Raw genomic sequence first — 10,905 nt, 5'->3', positions numbered from 1 at the left:
TGTTCAGATCCAAATGATTCAAGATAAAAGCTTACAAAACATAAAAATAATAATACTTCGAAGCATACTAACAAATAATCATGTCCTATCAAAATAGCATAGCCAAAGAAAGCTTATCCCTACAAAATCATATAGTTAGGCCATGCTTCATTTTCATTACACAAAATATTCCCATCATGTACAACCCCGATGACGAGTCGAGCAATTGGTTCATACTTTTTAACGCACTTTAGCTTTTTTTCAACTCTTACGCAATACATGAGCGCAAGCCATGGACATAGCACTATGGTGGTATATGGTGGTGGTTGCAAGGACAGAAAGGGAGAAGATAGTCTCACATCAACTAGGCGTATCAACGGGTTACGGAGATGCCCATTGATAGATATCAATGTGAGTGTGTAGGGATTGCCATGCAACGGATGCACTAGAGCTACAAATGTATGAAAGCTCAACAAAAGAAAATAAGTGGGTGTGCATCCAACTTGCTTGCTCACGAAGACCTACGGCACTTTGAGGAAGCCCATCATTGGAATATACAAGCCAAGTTCTATAATGAAAAATTCCCACTAGTATATGAAAGTGACAACATAGGAGACTCTCTATCATGAAGATCATGGTGCTATTTTGAAGCACAAGTGTGGAAAAGAGATAGTAGCAATTGTCCCTTCTCTCTTTTTCTCTCATTTTATTTTTTTCTTTTTTTTCTTTTTTCTCTTTTTTTCTTTTTGGTGGGCTTCTTTGGCCTCTTTTATTTTTATAAAATCTGAAGTCTCATCCCGACTTGTGGGGGAATCATAGTCTTCATCATCCTTTCCTCGCTGGGACAATGCTCTAATTATGAAGATCATCACACTTTTATTGATTTACAACTCAAGAATTACAACTCAAAGCTAGAACAAGATATGACTCTATATGAATGCCTCTGGCGGTGTACCGAGATATGCAATGAATCAAGAGCAACATGTATGAAAATTATGAAGGTGGCTTTGCCACAAATACGATGTCAACTATATGATCATGAAAAGAGCAATATGACAATGATGGAGGTCATAATAAACGGAACGGTAGAAAGTTGCATGGCAATATATCTCGGAATGGCTATGGAAATGCCATAATAGGTAGGTATGGTGGCTGCTTTGAGGAAGGTAAATAATGGGTGCATTGTACCAGCAAAAATTGCGCGGTAAAATAGAGGCTAGCAAAGTGGAAGGATGAGTGTGCGTATATCCATGGACTCACATTAGTCATAAAGAACTCATATACTTATTGCAAAAGTCTACTTAGCCCTCGAAGCAAAGTACTACTACGCATGCCCCTAGAGGGATAGATTGGTAGGAAAAGACCATCGCTCGTCCCCGACTGCCACTCATAAGGAAGACAATCAAAAGAGCACCTCATGCAACAAATTTGTCACACAACTTTTACCATACGTGCATGCTACGGGACTTGCCAACTTCAACACAAGTATTTCTCAATTTCATAATTATCCACTAGCATGACTCTAGCATTACTACCTATATATCTCAAAACAATTATCAAGCATCAAATTGATCCTAGTGTTTAATGCACTTTCTTTGATAGTTTTTATTATACCCAACTTGGATGCTCATCATTCTAGGACCAAATTCATAACCATAGAAAATACCATGCTGTTCTAAGAGTCTCTCAAAATAATATAAGTGAAGCATGAGAGACTAGCAATTTCTTCAAAATTAATCCACCACCATACTCTAAAAGATATAAGTGAAGTACTAGAGCAAAAACTATCTAGCTCAAAAGATATAAATGAAGCACATAGCAAATTCTAATCAAGTGGGCTTCTCCCAAAATGTGTGTACAGCAAGGATTATTGTGGTAAACTAAAAAGCAAAGACTAATATAATACACGACGCTCCAAGCAAAACACATATCATGTGGCGAATAAAATTATAGCTCCAAGTAAAGTTACCAATGAACGAAGACGAAAGAGGGGATGCCTTCCGGGGGCATCCCCAAGCTTAGGATTTTGGCTATTCTTGAATATCTTGGGGTGCCTTGGGCATCCTCAATCTTAGGCTTTTGCCACTCTTTATTCCATAGTCCATCAAATCTTTACCCAAAACTTGAAAACTTCACAACACAAAACTCAACAGGAAATCTCATAAGCTCCGTTAGTGAAAGAAAACAAAACCACCACATAAGGTACTATAATGAACTCATTATTTATTTATATTTGTGTTAAACCTACTGTATTCCAAGTTATCTATGGTTCATACCCTTACATACTAGCCATAGATGCATCAAAATAAGCAAACAACACACGAAAAACAGAATCTGTCAAAAACAGAACAGTCTGTAGCAATCTGTAGCCAACGCAAACTTCTGGAATCTTAAAAATCCTAAAAAAATAGGACGTCCTAAACAATTTGTTTATTGATCAGCAGAAAAAATACTAAATGCAAAAGCACGTTCCTGTGATTTATTGAATTTTTTATCGTGAGTGCAAAGTTTCTGTTTTTCAGCAGAATCAAATCAACTCATATCATAGGTTATCCTATAGGTTCTACTTGGCACAAACACTAAATAAAACATCAAAACACATCTAAACAGAAAGTATATGCAAAATTTATTACTAAACAGGAACAAAAACAAAAAACACAAAGAAAATTGGGTTGCCTCCCAACTAGCGCTATCGTTTGACGCCCCTACCTAGGCATAAAAGTGAAGATAGATCTAAGTAGTGCCATCTTTGGTACTTGATTCATAGGTAGCTCACATGATAGATTCATAAGGTAATTTGAATTTCTTTCTTGGAAAATGCTCCATGCCTTTCTTTAATGGAAATTGGAATCTAATATTCCCTTCCTTCGTATCAATAGTCGCACCAATCGTTCTAAGGAAAGGTCTACCAAGAATAATAGGGCAAGAAAGATTGCAATCAATATCAAGAACGATAAAATCTACGGGCACCAAATTTCTATTTGCAACAATGAGAACATCATTGATCCTTCCCATTGGATTTTTAATGGTGGAATCCGCAAGGTGCAAATTTAAAGAGCAATCATCAAGATCATGGAAACCTATAATATCACATAAAGTTTTTGGAATCGTGGAAACACTAGCACCCAAATCACACAAAGCAAAACACTCATAATCTTTAATTTTAATCTTTATAGTAGGTTCCCACTCATCATTAAGTTTTCTAGGTATAGAAACTTCCAAATTAAGTTTTTCATCAAAAGATTGCATCAAGGCATCAATAATATGTTTCGTAAAGGTTTTATTTTGACTATAAGCATGAGGAGAATTCACAACGGATTGTAACAAGGAAATACAAATTTCTAAACAACAATTATCATAATCAAATTCCTTGAAATCCGAGATAGTGGGTTCAATACTATTTAAAGTTTTGACCTCTCTAGTTGCACTTTTACCAAATTTAGCATCAAGATCTAAAAACTCGAAATTATCGAAACACTTTTTAACAAAAGTTGATTCACTTACAGGCCCATTATCATCAAGATTCATATTGTAAAACAAGGATATAATAGGGGACACATCAATAACTTTAAGATCTTCATCATTATTTTCATGGAAACTAGAAGAACACGCTGTTATAAAGCAATCTTTCTTAGCACGCAATCTAGCGGTTCTTTCTTTGCACTCGTCAATGGAACTTCTCATAGATTTGAGAGACTCATTTATATCATGCTTAGGAGGAGTAGATCTAAGTTTCAAAGAATCAACATCGAGAGAAAGTCTATCAACATTCCTAGCCAATTCGTCAACTTTGAGCAATTTTTCTTCAAGCAAAGCATTAAAATTCTTTTGAGAGATCATAAATTCTTTCACACTATTTTCAAAATCAGAGGGCATCTTATTAAAATTACCATAAGAATTATTGTAGGAATTTCCATAATTATTAGAGCAATTTCTAGGGAACGGTCTAGGATTAAAGTTTCCTCTATAAGCATTGTTTCCAAAATTATTCCTACCAACAAAATTTACATCCATAGATTCATTATTATTCTCAATCAAGGTAGATAAAGGCATATCATTGGGATCAATAGAAGAACTCTTAGTAGCAAACAATCTCATAAAATCATCCATCTTTCCATTCAAAACATTAATTTCTTCTATAGCATGCACTTTTTTACTAGTAGATCGTTCGGTGTGCCATTGAGAATAATCAGCCATAATATTATCAAGAAGTTTTGTAGCATCTCCTAAAGTGATTTCCATAAACATGCCTCCGGCGGCTTAATCTAAAAGATTTCTAGAAGCGAAGTTCAAACCGTCATAAAAAATTTGTATGATCATCCATAAATTCAAACCATGAGTAGGGCAATTGTGAATCATTAATTCAATCTTTCCCAAGATTGGGCAACATGCTCATGATCAAGTTGTTTAAAATTCATAATATCGTTCCTAAGGGAGATGATCTTAGAGGGAGGAAAATACTTAGAGATAAAAGCATCTTTGCACTTGTTCCAAGAATCAATACTATTTTTAGGCAAAGACAAAAACCAAACTTTAGCACGATCTCTAAGTGAAAACGGAAATAACATCAATTTAACAATATCATTATCCGTATCTTTTTTCTTTTGCATCTCACACAAATCAACAAAGTTGTTTAGATGGGTAGCGGCATCTTCACTAGGAAGGCCGGAGAATTGATCTTTCATAACAAGATTCATCAAAGCAGCATTGATTTCACAAGACTCAACATCATTAAGAGGAGCAATCAGAGTACTAAGTAAATAATTATTATTGGTATTGGAGAAATCACACAATTTAGTATTATCTTGCGCCGTGGCAACAAGTAATCCAACACACAAGCAAACAGAAAAAGGCAAGCGAAAGAGAGAGAGAGAGATTGGGGAAGAGATGGAAAATAAAACGGCAAGAGTGAAGTGGGGGAGAGGAAAATGAGAGGCAAATGGCAAATAATGTAAATGCGAGGGTGATGAGTTTGTGATGGGTACTTGGTATGTCTTGACTTGAGCGTAGACCTCCCCGGCAACAGCACCAGAAATCCTTCTTGCTACGTTTTGAGCTTGCGTTGGTTTTCCTTGAAGAGGAAAGGGTGATGCAGCACAGTAGCGTAAGTATTTCCCTCAGTTTTTGAGAACCAAGGTATCAATCCAGTAGGAGGCTCCTCACAAGTCCCACGAACCTACACAAACAAACAAACAACTCGCAACCAACGCGATAAAGGGGTTGTCAATCCCTTCACGGCCACTCGCGAAAGTGAGATTTGATAGAGATAATATGAAGATAAATATATTTTTGGTATTTTATAATATAAATGCAGAAAATAAAGATGCAAATAAAAGTAGATTGAACGCTTATATGATAAAGGATAGACCCGGGGGCCATAAGTTTCACTAGAGGCTTCTCTTAAGATAGCATAAGTATTACGGTGGGTGAACAAATTACTGTCGAGCAATTGATAGAAAAGCGAATAATTATGAGATTATCTAGGCATGATCATGTATATAGGCATCACGTTCGTGACAAGGAGATCGACTCCTGCCTGCATCTACTACTATTACTCCACACATCGACCGCTATTTAGCATGCATCTAGAGTATTAAGTTCATAAGAACAGAGTAACGCATTAAGAAAGATGACATGATGTAGAGGGATAAACTCAAGCAATATGATATAAACCCCATCTTTTTATCCTCGATGGCAACAATACAATACGTGCCTTGAACCCTTTCTGTCACTGGGTAAGGACACCGCAAGATTGAACCCAAAGCTAAGCACTTCTCCCATGGCAAGAAAGATCAATCTAGTAGGCCAAACCAAACTGATAATTCGAAGAGACTTGCAAACATAACTCAATCATACATAAAAGAATTCAGAGAAGATTCAAATATTAATCATAGATAAACTTGATCATAAACCCACAATTCATCGAATCTTGACAAACACACCGCAAAAAGAGTTTACATCGAATAGATCTCCAAGAGAGGGGGAGAACATTGTATTGAGATCCAAAAAGAGAGAAGAAGCCATCTAGCTAATAACTATGAACCCAAAGGTTTGTGGTAAACTACTCACAACTCATCGGAAGGGCTATGGTGTTGATGTGACGCCCCCGATTCAGTCGTACACTAATCATACACGCAAACGTGTATGATCAAGATCAGGGACTCACGGGAAGATATCACAACACAACTAAACTAATAAAATAAGTCATACAAGCATCATAATACAAGCCAGGGGCCTCGAGGGCTCGAATACAAGTGCTTGATCATAGACGAGTCAGCGGAAGAAAAAATATCTGAGTACAGACATAAGTTAAATAAGGTGCCATGAGATGGCTAGCACAAACTGGGATACAGAACGAAAGAGGCGCAGGCCTCCTGCCTGGGATCCTCCTAACCTACTCATGGTCGTCGTCAGCGGCCTGCACGTAGTAGTAGGCACCTCCAGTGTAGTAGGAATCGTTGGTGGCGGTGGCGTCTAGCTACAGGGCTCCAGCATCTGGTTGCGACAACCAGGTAAAAGGTAAAGGGGGAAAAGAGGGAGAAAAGCAACCGTGAGTACTCATCCAAAGTACTCGCAAGCAAGGAGCTACACTACATATGCATGGGTATATGTGTAAAGGGCCATATCGGTGGACTGAACTGCAGAATGCCAAAATAAGAGGGGGATAGCTAATCCTGTCGAAGACTACGCTTCTGGCAGCCACAGTCTTGCAGCATGTAGAAGAGAGTAGATTGAAGTCCTCCAAGTAGCATCGCATAGCATAATCCTACCCGGCGATCCTCCCCTCGTCGCCCTGTGGAAAAGCGATCACCGGGTTGTCTGTGGAACTTGTCTGGGTGTGTTTTATTAAGTATCCAGTTCTAGTTGTCATAAGGCCAAGGTAAAACTCCGGTTCATCCTTTTACCGAGGGACACGGCTATTCGAATAGATAAACTTCCCTGCAGGGGTGCACCACATAACCCAACACGCTCGATCCCATTTGGCCGGACACGCTTTCCTGGGTCATGCCCGGCCTCAGAAGATCAACACGTCGCAGCCCTACCTAGGCACAACAGAGAGGTCAGCACGTCGGTCTAAATCCTATGCGCGCAGGGGTCTGGGCCCATCGCCCATTGCACACCTGCATGTTGTGAGGGCGGTCGGAAGCAGACCTATCCCCCTTAATACAAGAGCAGGCTTACGGTCCAATCCGGCGCACGCCTCTCAGTCGTTGACGTCACGGAGGCTTCGGCTGATACTACGACATCGAGTGCCCATATCTTTCCTGCATAGTTGGTTAGTGCGTATAGGCCAGTGGCCAGACTCAGATTAAATACCAAGATCTCGTTAAGCGTGTTATTATGAAGTAACCACGGACGCCGACCAAGGCCAGGCCCACCTCTCGCCTAGGTGGTCTCAAACTGCCCCGTCGCTCTGCCACAAAGTAACAGTCGGGGGCCGTCGGGAACCCAGGCCCACCTCTACCGGGATGGAGCCACCTGTCCTTTCAGCCCCCACATCGGAATCACTTGCGGGTACTCAACGAGCTGACCCGACTTTAGTCACCACCTGAATAGCATGTATGTATAGTATATACCCGTGATCACCTCCCAAGTGATCACAGCCCGATAGTATAGCATGGCAGACTGACAAGAATGTAGGGCCACTAATGGTAAACTAGCATCATATACTAAGCATTTAGGATTGCAGGTAAGATATCAATAGATGTAGCAACAATGACAGGCTATGCAACAGAATAGGAGCAACCGAACAATAACATGCTACACTACTCTAATGCAAGCAGTAGAGAGAAGAATAGGCGATATCTGGTGATCAAGGGGGGGGGCTTGCCTGGTTGCTCTGGCAAGCAGGGTTCGTTGTTGATGTAGTCGATCACAGGGGTACCAGCAGCGGCCTCGGGGTCTACCGGAAAGAAGTAACGGATGGGAACACAATAAGTAATAGAGCAATCAAAGCATCACAAAGCATAACATGTCAATACGCGGTGCTAGGTGTGCCCTAACACAGTGCGAGGTGATATCAACGAAGGGGGAAAACATCCGGGAAAGTACTCCCGGTGTTTCGTGTTTTTGGACACATGAACCGGAGGGGGAAAGTTGCGTATTTGCTATGCTAGGGATGTGTGGCGGATGAACGGGCTGCGTATCCGGATTCGTCTCGTCGTTCTGAGCAACTTTCATGTACAAAGTATTTTCATCCGAGTTACTGATTATTTTATATTAATTTTTAAAGTTTTAAATCATTTTCTAAATTATTAGTACTAAATTAATTCGAAATTAGCATTACTGCCTGAGCATGATGCCAGCATGACATCAGCAGTCAACAGAGGTGTTGACTGGTCAAACTAACGTGAGGGTCCCGCGTGTCATAGTCTCATAGTAATTAAACAGGGTTAATTAGCTTTAACTAAATGATTAGGTTAATCTAATCCGAATTAATTAAGTTAATTAATCCTTGAATTAATTAATTTAATTAACATTTTAATTACTATTTATTTTATTTATTTATTTAATTCCTTTCTTTAACGTTTCAAGGGACGGCCCCACTTGTCATTGGGCCAATGGGGGTTTACGGGCGCCGGGTGCAGAGGGCAAACCGGCGCGGGCGACGGTTACGGGCGCCAGGCGAATCGGGCGACGAGCGCCAGCCCGACAAGGCGCCGCAGGGCAGTGGGCGAAGGAGCAGGCGTGTGGCCTGGCTCCGACGGCCGGAGTAGGGCGGTGCGGTTGGCGGAGAGAGACGCTGCAGCGGACGGCGGAACGTAGCGGGAGTGGGGTAAGGCCCCGGACAACGACGGTGACCCGGGCGGACGCGGACAGGTGCCGTGGGGCAGAGACCGCGACGGGCGCAGGCAGGAGGGGACGACGGGCGCCGTGGCTGTGGCTAGATGGCGCGGGTCACGCGCGAGGCGCCGGTCCAGGCACGGCGCGCGGAGGAGGCCATGGTCGTGAGTGCGTGCGTGAGGAAGACAGGAGGAGGAGAGGGTAGGCGGATGCTCACGAGGGCCGTAGGGAAAAGGCAGTGGGGCGCGGGGAGGTCGATGGGGATGGCGGTGTTGTGGAGGAGGCAGTTCGGCGGGGAGGAGGAGGCAGTCCGGCGAGGTTGCTCCGGCGACGCGGTCGGGCGCTGGCGACGATGAGCGACGGCGTTGGGTTGGTGACGAGGTGAGGCCGCGGCTTCAGGCAGCGCCGCTTGAGGGAGAGGAGGGGGTGCGAAGGAGCCCAGGAGGGGCGGGGCCGGCGCCGGCGTCGTACGGTGGGAGCGCGTCGGGCTCGGGCGCGCCCGTGGTTCCGTTCCCCTGATCCCGATCTGGATCAGGGAGGAGGAGGCGAACGTGGGGGGAGTGGGAGCGAGTGGGGATCGGGTGGGGGGTTCAGGTTTCGGCACCAGGGGATAAGGGAGTGGGGACGGGCTGGTCAGGCCAGTGGGCTTGCCAGCTAGGCCTTTTGGCCCATTTGGCCAGGGGGTTGTGTGTTTTTTTTCTTTGTTAGTTTTGTTTTTCTGTTTTTATTCTTTTTCCTTTTTCTTTATTTTCTTTTCTGTTTTCTCACATTTCCTAAACATTTTAGTTTTCGAAAATACATAGGTTGCACCTAATTTAGTAAACTTAAATATGTCACATTCCGAACATTTTTGTTTTGATATTTGAAAACTTTTGTTGTTTGCCTTGGTTTTGAAATTGAATTAGAATCGGTCTCGAACCAACGCGAGTTCATCTACAGTTACCGAGGTGATGTGGCATAATTAGCAGAGGGTTACTATAGCTTAACTATCCGGGCGTCACAATTCTCATGCACTATAAGAAATCTCGTCCCGAGATTTAAGGAGGGGACTAAGGGGGAAAGGTCTGATTACAAAATTCTAACGAATCTTCTCGGTCTTGGTTGCTCTGCTCGAAGGAGTAGATCCTTTTACATTGATGTCTTCATTTCTCTGCTTCAGGTCATCAAGATGAAGTTGTCATCCTTTTTTCGGGAATTCCAACATACTTACGAATAGGTAAAAGGGGCAGCTCGACAATGCTAAAATGTTATAAGGGGTAATCATCTAGGGTTATCCCTTGAATGAACACATGAGTATCTCTCATGTTGAACAAATGAAACACATCAATAGCAAGTAAGAAGGTAGAATAAGAAGTTCCAGGCGGATATACAATCGTCATTTCCTGAAATAGTGCATGAAAGGGGTTCAAAGCAATGGGAAATAAGTATTGCGTCTGATACCAGAATAGATCACTAGGCAGGTGGCTCATGAATTACTTACGAGGCCATGCGCGAGGAACAAACTTGGGAATAAGGGGTTTACTGTGGAGTCAGGTCTCGATCCTGTGGAACTGTGGGTTATGGGCCCACAATGTGGGTCAAAAGCAGGAAGGGCAGTGACGTCTTGCACGATCATGTAACAAGGCATGTTAGAGGATTGTCTGTCGGTTATGTTGGCAACAACATCGGTACCAAGGGCGAGGGACGAAGAGAACCATCTTCCTGCTCGTTGAATGAGGCGGACCAATAGGCAAGGTTCTTGTCCATCGGTGGTTACCGGAATGTCATCAACAATAGTAACAGGGTCTTGCTGACAGAATTGTACACCGAGGTGTTTACATAAGCAGGAGAATATTACTGCTTATATAATATACATCACAAGAAGGTTTAAACAAACCAATGGAAAGGAAAAGTGTTTATCAGGTTTAAATAGAACAATGGAAGGGAAAATGTGTATACACACATGTTTCGGGGGTATATCCTTCCCAAGGACAAGCGGAGCATGATATCCATGACAGGATAGAAAGTAGAAAACCATTTAGGTAAGGGGGGAGGAATCTCATGATATTACCCATTCAACGGTGTTAGGATAAATGATTAAAGAAAATTTAGCATTGTGCTTCAAATGCTCTTATTGAAAATCGGATTAACACAGACATGCTT

Source organism: Triticum dicoccoides, chromosome 2B (assembly GCF_002162155.2).
Source record: "Triticum dicoccoides isolate Atlit2015 ecotype Zavitan chromosome 2B, WEW_v2.0, whole genome shotgun sequence".
Classification (NCBI taxonomy): Eukaryota; Viridiplantae; Streptophyta; class Magnoliopsida; order Poales; family Poaceae; genus Triticum; species Triticum dicoccoides.
The sequence above is the reverse complement of the archived record's forward strand: the minus strand, read 5'-3'. Positions refer to the sequence as shown.